Raw genomic sequence first — 13,094 nt, forward strand, 5'->3', positions numbered from 1 at the left:
TATATCCAGATGAGGCATCTACTAGAGTGTCAATGCTTGGGAGTGGATAAGGATCTTTTGGGCAGGCTTTGTTGAGGTCGGTGTAGTCGGTGCACATACGCCACTTCCCATTGGACTTTCTTACCAAGACGACATTTGCTAGCTATAGTGGGTACTTAACTTCTCTTATGAATCCTACCTCTAGCAGTGCTTGCACCTGTTCTTCCATAGCCTGAGACCGTTCTGGCCCAAGTTTTCTTTGTCTTTGTTGTACTGGCCGGGATCCCGGATAGACTGCCAACTTGTGGCTCATTAGTTCGGGATCTATGCCTGGCATGTCGGCGGCTTTCCATGCAAAGAGATCAACATCATCTCGTAGGAACTGTATGAGTGATTCCTCTGTGTCTCCTTTTAGGATTGTACCAATATTAGTTGTCTTATCCGAGGTGTCTCCGATCTGAACTTTTTCTACTTCTCCTTCGGGCTGTGGATAGAGTTCTTCTCGCCTCTGAACTCCACCAAGTTCGATTGTGTGGAATTCTTCTCCTTCGCCTCTGAGGTTTAGACTTTCGTTATAACAGCGACGCGCCATCCTTTGATCTGCTTTTATCGTAGTTATCACTTCTGCAGTTGGGAATTTCATACATAAGTGTGGAGTTGAAAATATTGCGCCGAGTTGGTTTAACATTGTCCGACCTATTAAGGCATTGTAGGCTGAGATTACGTTGACTACGACGTAGTCTATCTTGAGTGTTCTGGATTGGTTCCCCATTCCGAAGGTTGTATGTAGCGATACGTATCCCAGTGGTTGTACTGGGGTATCCCCAAGTCCGAACAGGTTGTTCGGGTATGCTCTTAGCTCTTTTTCTTCTAAACTGAGCTTGTCGAAGGCAGTTTTGAATAAGATGTCGGCGGAGCTTCCTTGGTCAATTAATATACGGTGGAGGTTGGCGTTTGCCAGTATGATAGTGATAACCATGGGGTCGTCGTGTCCTGGGATGATTCCGGATGCGTCTTCTTTGGTAAACGTAATTGCTGGGATGTCTGGCGCCTCCTTCTTTCCTTCGACATGGTATACTTCTTTGATATGTCGCTTGCGGGATGATTTGGAGATTCCTCCTCCCACAAATCCGCCGTGTATCATGTGAACGTGTCTTTCCGGTGTACGAGGTGATTGCTCAGACCTTCTGACATCTTCATCCCTTCTTCTTTTTCTTGGCTCTTCATCCTGGTTGGCCAAAAACCGATCTAGTTTTCCTTCTCTTACTAATTTTTTTGTGTCATTTTTCAAGTCGAAGCATTCGTTGGTAGAATGTCCTCGGACTCGATGATACTCACAGTATTCATTCCGATTTCCTCCTCCTCTTTTGCCTTTGAGTGGCCGAGCTGGGGGTATTTTTTCCGTATGGCAGACTTCTTTGTAAACATCTACCAAGGATACCCTAAGAGGGGTGTAGTTATGATATTTTTTTTATTTTCTCCCCAGAGCGATCTTCCTTTTTCTTGGATTCTTTATCTTCATCTCGGTAGGCAGAACTAAACCTCGAGGCTTTCCCAAGTCGTGAATTCTCCTCCACGTTGATGTACTTCTGCGCCCGTTCTTGTACTTCGTCCAGGGATGCAGGGTATTTCTTAGATATAGATTGGCTAAAAGGTCCTTCTCGTAGGCCATTTATGAGGCCCATAATGGCAGCTTCTGTTGGTAGACTTTGTATGTCCATGCATGTTTTGTTGAATCTTTCCATGTAGTTACGAAGACTTTTCCGATCTCCTTGCTTGATTCCTAGTAGGCTGGGGGGCGTGTTTAGCCTTATCTTTTTGTATGGAAAATCTGGCCAGGAACTTTTTGGCCAGGTCATCGAAGCTCGAGATGGACTTTGGAGGTAGGCTGTCGAACCATCTAATGGCTGTCTTGGTAAGAGTTGTTGGAAAGGCTTTGCAGCGAACTGCATCCGAGGCATCAATAAGGTACATTCTACTTCTGAAATTGCTGAGGTGATGGTTGGGGTCTGAAGTGCTGTCGTACAGAGTCATATTCGGAAGTTTGAAGTCCTTTGGGATTTTGGTCTTCATGATTTTCCTGGTGAATGGATCTTGATCCTTGCGAGAGCTATCCTCTGGAGTGTCCGACTTGTGGAACTGAGAATGCTGCTGATTCTTTGTCACCGAAGGGTGAGGGGTACCTACAAGGGACTCCGATGCTTAAGTTAGCAAGGGTATTAAGCAGGTATTGAGTAGAATCAGAGTATGAGTTATACCTGGGTGCTCCAATATATTTATAATGGTGAGATGTGACCTTCTTCGGATAAGATAAGTTAGTTATCTTATCTTATCTTATCTTTTGTCGAGGTCAGCTTATCTTCCATGGAACCGCCCTTATCTCTATAGGCTTGGGCTGCCTTTGGATCGGGGTCGTATTCCTTGAGTTGGGCCTTTCTTTAGGCTTTCTTGTCGATTTGGCCGAGTTCTTTACGAAGAAGTTGGTTCGCTTGACCGAAAGAGGTCGGTCGCTTTGCTACTGAACATCCCGGCTCGGACAGCTCGACCCAGGGTATGAACAGTGGCTGAGTATGGAATTTTGATTGGTAAGCCGGAATGTCTGAGATAATGTTAATGTATGGCTGTGACTAAATGCATATATGCTGAATTGTTGATTATTATGTTTGTTGCACTCCACCTATCAGAGATACGAGTTTCCCTGGATGAAAGCAGTGGCTATCCACCATGTGCTCCAGGTGGAGACTCGATACTCTACTGACCCTATGTCGCAAGTGTGGCCGGACACTGTGAAAGTTCCGGATGAGCTCGCCCCCATGAATATACACCAGTGAGGGTGTTGGATATAAATTATAATTATGTTTGTCGATAACTCGAGTTGGGGATGCGCGACAAAGAGACAGTCCAATGGTTAGCTTCCAGGACTTGTCGGATTGGCTTTATAACCGATAGATGAGACTCATCAGCCACTAGGATAAGCATGCATCATATGCATTATATGTGATTTGTCTGGATTGCCTAATTGACTGCATCATTACTTACTACCTGCTTAATTGTCTTATCTGCTCCCTACTTGTGCATTTCTTTGTTTGATATACTTGTGCTTGCGTCTGTTACTATTAGTGTTTGGGAGGTTTGCAGGATTTGGAAAGGGGATGTTAGCTAGTCTGAAGATCCTTAAGTTAGTCGCCTATTTACATTTCTTATGGTTTAGCATCTTTATGCACTCTGATTATATTTTGGATGTTCTAGGATTGCCTTCGACTTTTCTAGGACATTACATGTTAGATATTTGGGCACTGTTACCATGCTAAGAACCTCTGGTTCTCACCCATGCGGATTTTGTGGTTTCCAGATGTAGGACGTGAGGCTCCTCGCTGAGGCATTGATAAGAGAGAATTATACCAATTCGGAATTAAATAGATTTCCATTGTAAGTATAGTCTAAACCGACAATGAATCCTCTCAATCAAATTATAATCATAAAGATGTCACAATCTAAAGCAAACATAAACCGGGAGTTTTAAGTCCCGGGTCATTCTCCCTGGTAACTAATGCCAATAAGTGCACAATTTTGGTTGTGGAAAACAAGGGGTTTTCCAATGATTGAGAGCAAACAAAATAAAGGAATTAAAGAACAAGAGAATATTGCAATCAATAAAGCAATAAAGGAATTAAAGAACTATGTAATATGGACAAGTAATGATATAAAGTTTTCCGAGGGTTACCTGAGATTGTAGGTCGATCTCAGACGAGATCTTCTGTGCTGGTCGGAGCTGACGTGTCTGACTTGTTGGAGCTGTCGCGCCTGACTTGTTGGATCTGGCAGTCGGAGCTGTTGTGTTTGACTCGTTGGATCTGGTGGCCGGAGCTGTCGTGTCTGACTCGTTGGATCTGGTGGCCGGTGCTGTCATGTCCGACCAGTTGGACTTGGTGGAGGTGCTGAACCTTCGTCACCAAAGGGTGGTGGTACCTGCAAGGGACTCCGATGCTTAAGTTAGCAAGGGTATTAAGCTGGTTTTTTGTAGAATCAGAGTATGTGTTATACCTGGGTGCTCTAGTGTATTTATAATGGTGTGGAGTGACCTTTTTAGATAAGATAAGTTAGTTATCTTATCTTATCTTATCTTATCTTTGAGTGAGGTCATCTTATCTTCTGGGGAATCGCCTTTATCTTTTTTGGGCTTTAGCCGCCTTTAGATTGGGCTATGTTCCTTCGTTTGGGCCTACTTGGGCCTCTGTGGCGTTTTGTCCGAGCTCTTTGTTGTGAAGAGGTCGGACATTGGCCGAGCTCTTTGAGAAGAGGTCAGATAGTCTGACCTGAAGAGGTCGGTCGGCTTGTCGCTAAACATCCCGGGTCGGACAGCTTGATCCAAGGTATGAACAGTGCCCCTGCTTGAGTTTGATCTTTCCGTGAGATCGTGCTTTTCAGAGCTTCGATCTCTTTGGAAGTCGTGCTCAAGCATCTGTTTGGCTTGTTTCTTCATTGCTTTGCAATCTTTGCAGATTTTCTAGAGGTTTGGTACTTCACAGTCCAACCTCTTTTGAGTGGTAGTTTGAGTTTTCTACCCTTACCTTCTGGATCACGCCTTGCTTTTAGTTTGTGTTGACAACCCTATGCTTTGGCAAAGTTATCCTTGTGGCTTGATATCCGGGCTTTTAGTAACTTGTCCAATGACTTTTTAGTGTTCTTTATATAGAACCATTTTTTAGTCTCAGATGACGTTCGTAGCCCTGTTTGAGATTGTGCCTTCTTTGAGTGGAGTTGTATCCCTTTTGGCTAAGCACATTTGAGCCTTAAGTTGTTTCCCAACCTTTTGGCTTGTTCTTTTTTGAGATCGTACTTGCACCTCTTTTTTAGCTGACGTCGACCTGTATGACTTTGCCCCTGCTTGAGTTTGGACCTTTCCGTGAGATCGTGCTTTCAAAGCTTCGATCTCTTTGAGGAAGTCACGCTCAAGCATCCTGACTTTGGTCGATCTTTAAGTAGTTTCTCCTCTGTGTGAGTCCGGTATTCCCCATTTTAGTTTGTTGAGGGGACTTTTCATCATTCTTCCGACTTGTTTGTCTTCGCTGTTCGGGCTTTTTAGACATAATCCAACAACTTTGTAGGTAGTGTTCCGATGGGGAACCTTTTTACAGTTTGTTTGGATGACATTTTAGCGCCATTTTGATTTGTGCTTTTGCCTTTTAAGTAGTGTCTTTTTTCAAGACTTTCGTACCTTTTAGCAAAGCATTCTTGGCCTTCCTCTCGCCGTTGCGAGATGTCTTTGTCCCCTTTGTGGATCTTTGTAGAGTGTTGGTACTTTGTTGTCCGACCTTTTTTTATCACTTTTGGTTTTGTCTACTTTCTGCTTGGTCGAGGTGGTCCTTGGGGCTAACTTGTCCGACGACTTTTTAGTGTTCTCGTAGAACACTTTTTAGTCAGCCTGAACAATTTTGATAGCCTTGTTGTGGAGTCGTGGCTTTTTGGGCGGAGCTATGTCCGTTTTAGCGCACATTTTTTGTTGGTCCGACTTCTCTTGTCGATCCTTCTTTAGCTTTTGATGGTCCGATTTCTCTTGTCGGTCCAAGCTGTAGCTTTTGTTGATCTGACTTCTTCTTGTCGGTCCAAGATGTAGCTTTCGTGGGTCCGACTTTGTTGGTCTAAGTGGTAGACGAAATTGTGATTGCCCTCTTTGTATTTGCATGAGATTTATTTAATGGCTCTTTGGCATATGTGATCACAACTACGTTCAACTTAACCAGCAAGTGTACTAGGTCATCCAAGTAATACCTTACGTGAGTAAGGGTCGATCCCACAGAGATTGTTGGTATGAAGCAAGCTATGGTTACCTTGCAAATCTCAGTTAGGCAGATTAAATTGGTTTATGATTTTCGAAAATTAATAAATAAAGAGAAAATAAAAGGGATAGAAATACTTATGTAAATCAATAGTGGGAATTTCAGATAAGCGTATGGAGATGCTGTGCTCCTATTGAATCTCTACTTTCTTATTACATTCATCCAATCCTTCTTACTCCTTTCCCTGGCAAGCTGTATATAGAGCATTACCGTTGTCAATGGCTACATCCCATCCTCTCAGTGAAAACGTTCCTATGCTCTGTCATAGCACGGCTAATCATCTGTCGGTTCTAAATCAGGTTGGAATAGAATCCCTTGATTCTTTTGCGCTTGTCATCATGCCCAGCCTTTAGGAGTTTGAAGCTCGTCACAGTCATTCAATCCCAGAATCCTACTCGGAATACCATAGACAAGGTTTAGACTTTCCGGATCCTCATGAATGCCGCCATCTATCTAGCTTATACCACGAAGATTCCGTTGGGGAATCTTAGAGATATGCGCCCGGCCTAAGGTAGAACGGAAGTGGTTGTCAGTCACGCGCGTTCATGGGTGAGAATGATGATGAGTGTCACGGATCATCACATTCATCAAAGTTAAGTGTAACGTATATCTTGGAATAAGGATAGAAGAGAATTGAATAGAAAGTAGTAATAATTGTATTGAAACTTGAGGTACAGCAGAGCTCCACACCCTTAATCTATGGTGTGCAGAAACTCCACTGTTGAAAACACATAAGTAAAAGGTTCAGGCATGGCCGAATGGCCAGCCCCCTGAGTGATCAAGAGACCGAATAGTCAAAAGATTAAACTGTCAAAAGATGTCTAATACAATAGTAACTTATCCTATTTATACTAGACTAGCTACTAGGGTTTACATGAGTAAGTAATTGATGCATAAATCCACTTCCGGGGCCCACTTGGTGTATGCTTGGGCTGAGCTTGATCTATCCACGAGCTGAGGCTTTTCTTGGAGTTGAACTCCAAGTTATAACGTGTTTTGGGCGTTCAACTCCGGATCATGACGTTTTTCTGGCGTTTAACTCCAGACAGCAGCATGTACTTGGCGTTCAACGCCAAGTTACGTCGTCAATTTCCGAATAAAGTATGTACTATTATATATTTCTGGAAAGCTCTGGATGTCTAATTTCCAACGCCGTTGAGAGCGCGCCAATTGGAGTTCTGTAGCCCCAGAAAATCCATTTCGAGTGCAGAGAGGTCAGATTCCAACAGCATCAGCAGTCCTTTTGTCAGCCTTTTTCAGAGTTTTGCTCAAATCCCTCAATTTCAGCCAGAAATTACCTGAAATCACAGAAAAACACACAAACTCATATTAAAGTCCAAAAATGTGAATTTAACATAAAAACTAATGAAAACATCCCTAAAAGTAGCTTGAACTTACTAAAAACTACCTAAAAACAATGCCAAAAAGCGTATAAATTATCCGCTCATCACAACCCCAAACTTAAATTGTTGCTTGTCCCCAAGCAACTGAAAATCAATTAGGATAAAAAGAAGAGAATATACTATAAATTTCAGAATATCAATGAATATTAATTATAATTAGATGAGCGGGACTTGTAGCTTTTTGTTTCTGAACAGTTTTGGCATCTCACTTTTTCCTTTGAAGTTTAGAATGATTGGCTTCTCTAGGAACTTAGAATTTCGGATAGTGTTATTGACTTTCCTAGTTAAGCATGTTGATTCTTGAACACAACTACTTATGAGTCTTGGCCGTGGCCCTAAGCATTTTGTTTTCCAGTATTACCACCGGATACATAACTGCCACAGACACATGACTGGGTGAACCTTTTCAGATTGTGACTCAGCTTTGCTAGAGTCCCCAGTTAGAGGTGTCCAGAGCTCTTAAGCACACTCCTTTTGCTTTGGATCACGACTTTAACCACTCAGTCTCAAGCTTTTCACTTGGACCTTCATGACACAAGCACATGGTTAGGGACAGCTTGATTTAGCCGCTTAGGCCTAGATTTGATTTCCTTGGGCCCTCCTATCCATTGATGCTCAAAGCCTTGGATCCTTTTTACCCTTGCCTTTTGGTTTTAAGGGCTATTGGCTTTTTCTGCTTGCTTTTTCTTTTTCTTTCTATTTTTTTTTTGCCATTTTCTTTCTTTCTCTTTTTTTTTCGCAAGCTTTCTTTTTCACTGCTTTTTCTTGCTTCAAGAATCAATTTCATGATTTTTCAGATCATCAATAACATTTCTCTTTGTTCATCATTCTTTCAAGAGCCAACAGTTTTAACATTCATAAACAACAAGATCAAAAATATGCACTGTTCAAGCATTCATTCAGAAAACAAAAAGTATTGTCACCACATCAATATAATTAAACTAAATTCAAGGATAAATTCAAAATTCATGTACTTCTTGTTCTTTTGAATTAAAACATTTTTCATTTAAGAGATGTGAAGGATTTATGGATTTTATTCATAGCTTTAAGACATAGTTACTACATACTAGTGATCATGAAGTAGAGACACAAAACATAGATAAACACAACATTAAAAACCGAAAAACAGAAAGAAATAAGAACAAGGAATGAATCCACCTTAGTGGCGTCTTCTTCTTGAAGGATCAACAATGTCCTTAAGCTCATCTATGTCCCTTCCTTGCCTTTGTTGCTCCTCCCTCATTGCTCTTTGATCTTCTCTTATTTCTTGGAGAATGATGGAGTGCTCATGATGTTCCACCCTTAATTGTTCCACATTGTGGCTCAAATCTTCTAAGGAGGTGTTGAGTTGCTCCCAATAGTTGTTGGGAGGAAAGTGCATCCCTTGAGGCATCTCAGGAATTTGTTGATGATGAGCTTCCTCATGCATCTCTTGAGAACCGTGAATGGTCTCTCTAGCTTGCTCCATCCTCTTCTTGGTGATGGGCTTATCCTCTTCAATGGAGGTGTCTCCTTCTATGATAACTCCAGCTGAGTAACTTAGATGGCAAATAAGGTGAGGAAAAGCTAGCCGTGCCATTGTGGAGGACTTGTCGGCTATTTTGTAGAGTGCATTGGAGATGACCTCATGAACTTCTACTTCCTCTCCAATCATGATGCTATGAATCATGATGGCCCGATCCACAGTAACTTCAGATCGGTTGCTAGTAGGAATGATGGAGCGTTGAATGAACTCCAACCATCCTCTAGCCACAGGCTTGAGGTCCAGTCTTCTTAGTTGAACTGGCTTGCCTTTGGAGTCTATTCTCCATTGAGCTCCTTCCACACATATATCCATGAGGACTTGGTCCAACCTTTGATTAAAGTTGACCCTTCTAGTGTAGGGGCGTTCATCTTCTTGCATCATGGGCAAGTGAAACGCCAACCTCACATTTTCCGGACTAAAATCTAAGTATTTCCCCCGAACCATTGTGAGATAATTCTTTGGATTCGGGTTCATACTTTGATCATGGTTCCTAGTGATCCATGCATTGGCATAGAACTCTTGAACCATTAAGATTCCGACTTGTTGCATGGGGTTGGTTAAGACTTCCCAACCTCTTCTTCGGATCTCATGTCGGATCTCCGGATATTCATTTTTCTTGAGCTTGAAAGGGACCTCAGGGATCACCTTCTTCTTTGCCACAACATCATAGAACTGGTCTTGATGGCTCTTGGAGATGAATCTTTCCATCTCCCATGACTCAGAAGTGGAAGTTTTTGTCTTCCCTTTTCCTTTTCTGGCCTTAGGTGCCATTGATGGTAGTGGAAAACAAAAAAGATTGTGCTTTGACCACACACCAAACTTAAAATATTGCTCATCCTCGAGCAATAGAAGAAAGAAGAGAAGAAGAAGAAGAAGAAGAAGAAGAAGAGAATATGGTAGAGGGGAAGAGATGTAGGTTCGGCCTAGGTGAAGAAGAAGGGGTTGTGTTGTGTGAAAATGAAGTAGAATGGAAGGGTATATATAGGGAGAGGGGGTAGTGTTTGTTCGGCCATTTAGGGTGGGAATGGGTGGGAAAATGGTTTTTGAATTTTGGAAGGTAGGTGGGGTTTATGGGGAAGAGTGGATGGATGTGAGTGGTGAAGGGGGTGACTGGGAAGAGTAATTGAGGTGATTGGTGAAGAGTGTTGGGAAGTGTGACATGGGGAAGAGTAATCACAAAAATAGGATTAGGAGGTAAGGTGGGAATATAGTAGGTGGGGATCCTGTGGGGTCCACAGATCCTGAGGTGTCAAGGAATTCCATCCCTGCACCAAATAGGCATGTAAATTGCCTTTGCACACCATTCTGGCGTTTAAACGCCCATTGGTGCATGTTCTGGGCGTTCAACGCCCATGTAATGCATGTTTCTGGCGTTGAACGCCAGTTTCATGCCTGTTACTGGCGTTCAGCGCCAGCTTTTCTTCTCTAGGCACATTCCTGGCGTTCAGGGCCAGAATGTTGCTTGTTTCCGGCGTTCAGCGCCAGAATGATGCTCTGTTCTGGCGTTGAACGTCGGCCAGATGCATCTTACTGGCGTTGAACGCCAGCCTGTGCGTCCTCCAGGGTGTGAATTTTTTCTTCTGCTGTTTTTGATTCTGTTTTTAATTTTTAGGATTTTTTCGTGACTCCTCATGATCATGTACCTAATAAAACACAAAATAACAATAAAATAAAAATTAGATAAATAAAATTGGGTTGCCTCCCAACAAGCACTTCTTTCATGTCAATAGCTTGACAGTGGCTCTCATGGAGCCACAAAGGTGATCAGGTCAATGTTGTATAGTCCCAACACCAAACTTAGAGTTTGACTGTGGGGGCTCGTCTTGACTCTGAATTGAGAGAAGCTCTTCATGCTTACTCTCTTTTGTCACAGAGGGATGGCCATGTGCCTTAAACACAAGGTAGTCCCCATTCAATTGAAGGACTAATTCACCTCTGTTGACATCTATCACAGCTTCTGCTGTGGCTAGGAAAGGTCTTCCAAGGATGATGCATTCATCCTCTTCCTTCCCAGTGTCTAAGATTATGAAATCAGCAGGGATGTAAAGGCCTTCAACCTTTACTAGCACGTCCTCTACTATTCCATAAGCTTGTCTCAATGACTTGTCTGCCAATTGTAATGAGAACAAGGCAGGTTGTACCTCAATGATCCCCAGCTTCTCCATTACAGAGAGTGGCATAAGATTTATCCCTGACCCCAGATCACATAGAGCCTTTTCAAAGGTCATGGTGCCTATGGTACAAGGTATTAAGAACTTGCCAGGATCTTGTTTCTTTTGAGGTAGAGTTTGCTGAATCCAAGTATCTAGGTCATTAATGAGCAAGGGAGGTTCACTTTCCCAAGTCTTATTTCCAAACAACTTGGCATTCAGCTTCATGATAGCTCCTAAATATTGAGCAACTTGCTCTCCAGTCACATCTTCATCCTCTTCAGAGGAAGAATAGTCTTCAGAGCTCATGAATGGCAGAAGGAGATTTAATGGAATCTCTATGGTCTCTGTATGAGCCTCAGATTCCTTTGGATCCTTAATAGGAAACTCCTTCTTGCTTGAGGGACTTCCCAGGAGGTCTTCTTCACTAGGATTTTCGTCCTCCTCCTTCCTTGTGCATTCGGCCACATTGATCACATCAATGGCCTTGCACTCCCCTTTTGGATTCTCTTCTGTATTGCTTGGGATAATACTGGGAGGAGCTTCAATGACTTTCTTACTCAGCTGGCCTACTTGTGCCTCTAGATTTTTGATGGAGGATCTTGTTTCATTCATGAAACTGAAAGTGGCATTTGACAGATCAGAGACTATATTGGCTAAATTAGAATTGTTTTGTTCAGAATTCTCTGTCTGTTGCTGAGAAGATGATGGATATGGCTTGCTATTGCTCAGCCTATTACGTCCACCATTGTTAAAGCCTTGTTGAGGCTTTTGTTGATCCTTCCATGAGAAATTTGGATGATTTCTCCATGATGGATTATAGGTGTTTTTATAAGGTTCACCCATGTAATTAACCTCTGCCATGGCAGGGTTCTCAGGATCATAAGCTTCTTCAGAAGCTGCCTCTTTAGTACTGTTGGATGCATTTTGCCATCCATTCAGACTTTGAGAGATCATGTTGACTTGCTGAGTCAACACTTTGTTCTGAGCCAATATGGCATTCAGAGCATCAATTTCAAGAACTCCTTTCTTCTGAGGTATCCCATTATTCACGGAATTCCTCTCAGAAGTGTACATGAACTGGTTGTTTGCAACTATGTCAATGAGTTCTTGAGCCTCTTCAGGCGTTTTCTTTAGGTGAATAGATCCACCTGCAGAATGGTCCAATGACATTTTTGAAAATTCAGATAGGCCATAATAGAATATATCTAATATGGTCCATTCTGAAAACATGTCAGATGGACATCTTTTGGTCAGCTGCTTGTATCTTTCCCATGCTTCATAGAGGGATTCACCATCTTTTTGTTTGAAGGTTTGAACATCCACTCTCAGCTTGCTCAGCTTTTGAAGAGGAAAGAATTTATCCAAGAAGGCAGTGACCAGCTTATCCCAGGAGTCCAAGCTATCCTTAGGTTGTGAATCCAACCATATTCTAGCTCTGTCTCTTACAGCAAAAGGGAAAAGCATGAGTCTGTAGACTTCAGGATCAACTCCATTCGTCTTTACAGTCTCACAGATCTACAAGAACTCAGTTAGAAACTGATAAGGATCTTCAGATGGAAGTCCATAAAACTTGCAGTTTTGTTGCATTAAGGCAACTAGCTGAGGTTTCAGCTCAAAGTTATTGGCTCCAATGGCATGAATGGAGATGCTTCTTCCATCAAACTTGGACGTTGGCTTTGTGAAGTCACCAAGCATTCTCCTTGCATTATTATTATTTTCGGCTGCCATCTCCTTTTCTTGTTCGAAATTTTCTGAAAGGTTGCTTCTGGATTGTTGTAATTTAGCTTCTCTTAATTTTCTCTTCAGAGTCCTTTCAGGTTCTGGATCAGTCTCAATAAGAGTGCCTTTATCCTTGTTCCTACTCATATGAAAGAGAAGAAAACAAGAAAAGAAAGAGGAATCCTCTATGTCACAGTATAGAGACTCCTTTATGTTAGTAGAAAAAGAAAGGGGAGAAGAAAGTAGAAGAGGGGATTCGGATATTAGGTGAAGAGGGGTGAAGAGAAGTGTTAGTAATTAAATAAATAAATAGAATAAGAAAAGAAGGAAAGAATTTCGAAAATAATTTTGAAAAAGGGATTAGTAATTTTCGAAAATTAAAGATAAGATAAGATTAAAATTGAAGTTTAAAACAATTAAAAAGAATTTTTGAAAAAGAGAGAAGTATTTTCGAAAATTAGAGAATGATAGGTAG

The 13,094-nt window shown here is 42.0% G+C and overlaps 1 non-coding gene across 1 annotated transcript; it reads left to right on the forward strand.

The window, feature by feature from the left end:
• Positions 1 to 12,128: 12,128 nt before the first annotated feature.
• On the forward strand, positions 12,129 to 12,232 carry LOC112792831 (small nucleolar RNA R71). The gene has a single exon (XR_003197554.1). It is a non-coding gene; the product is annotated as a small nucleolar RNA R71 (small nucleolar RNA).
• Positions 12,233 to 13,094: the final 862 nt, after the last annotated feature.

Source organism: Arachis hypogaea, chromosome 3, assembly GCF_003086295.3.
Source record: "Arachis hypogaea cultivar Tifrunner chromosome 3, arahy.Tifrunner.gnm2.J5K5, whole genome shotgun sequence".
Classification (NCBI taxonomy): domain Eukaryota; kingdom Viridiplantae; phylum Streptophyta; class Magnoliopsida; order Fabales; family Fabaceae; genus Arachis; species Arachis hypogaea.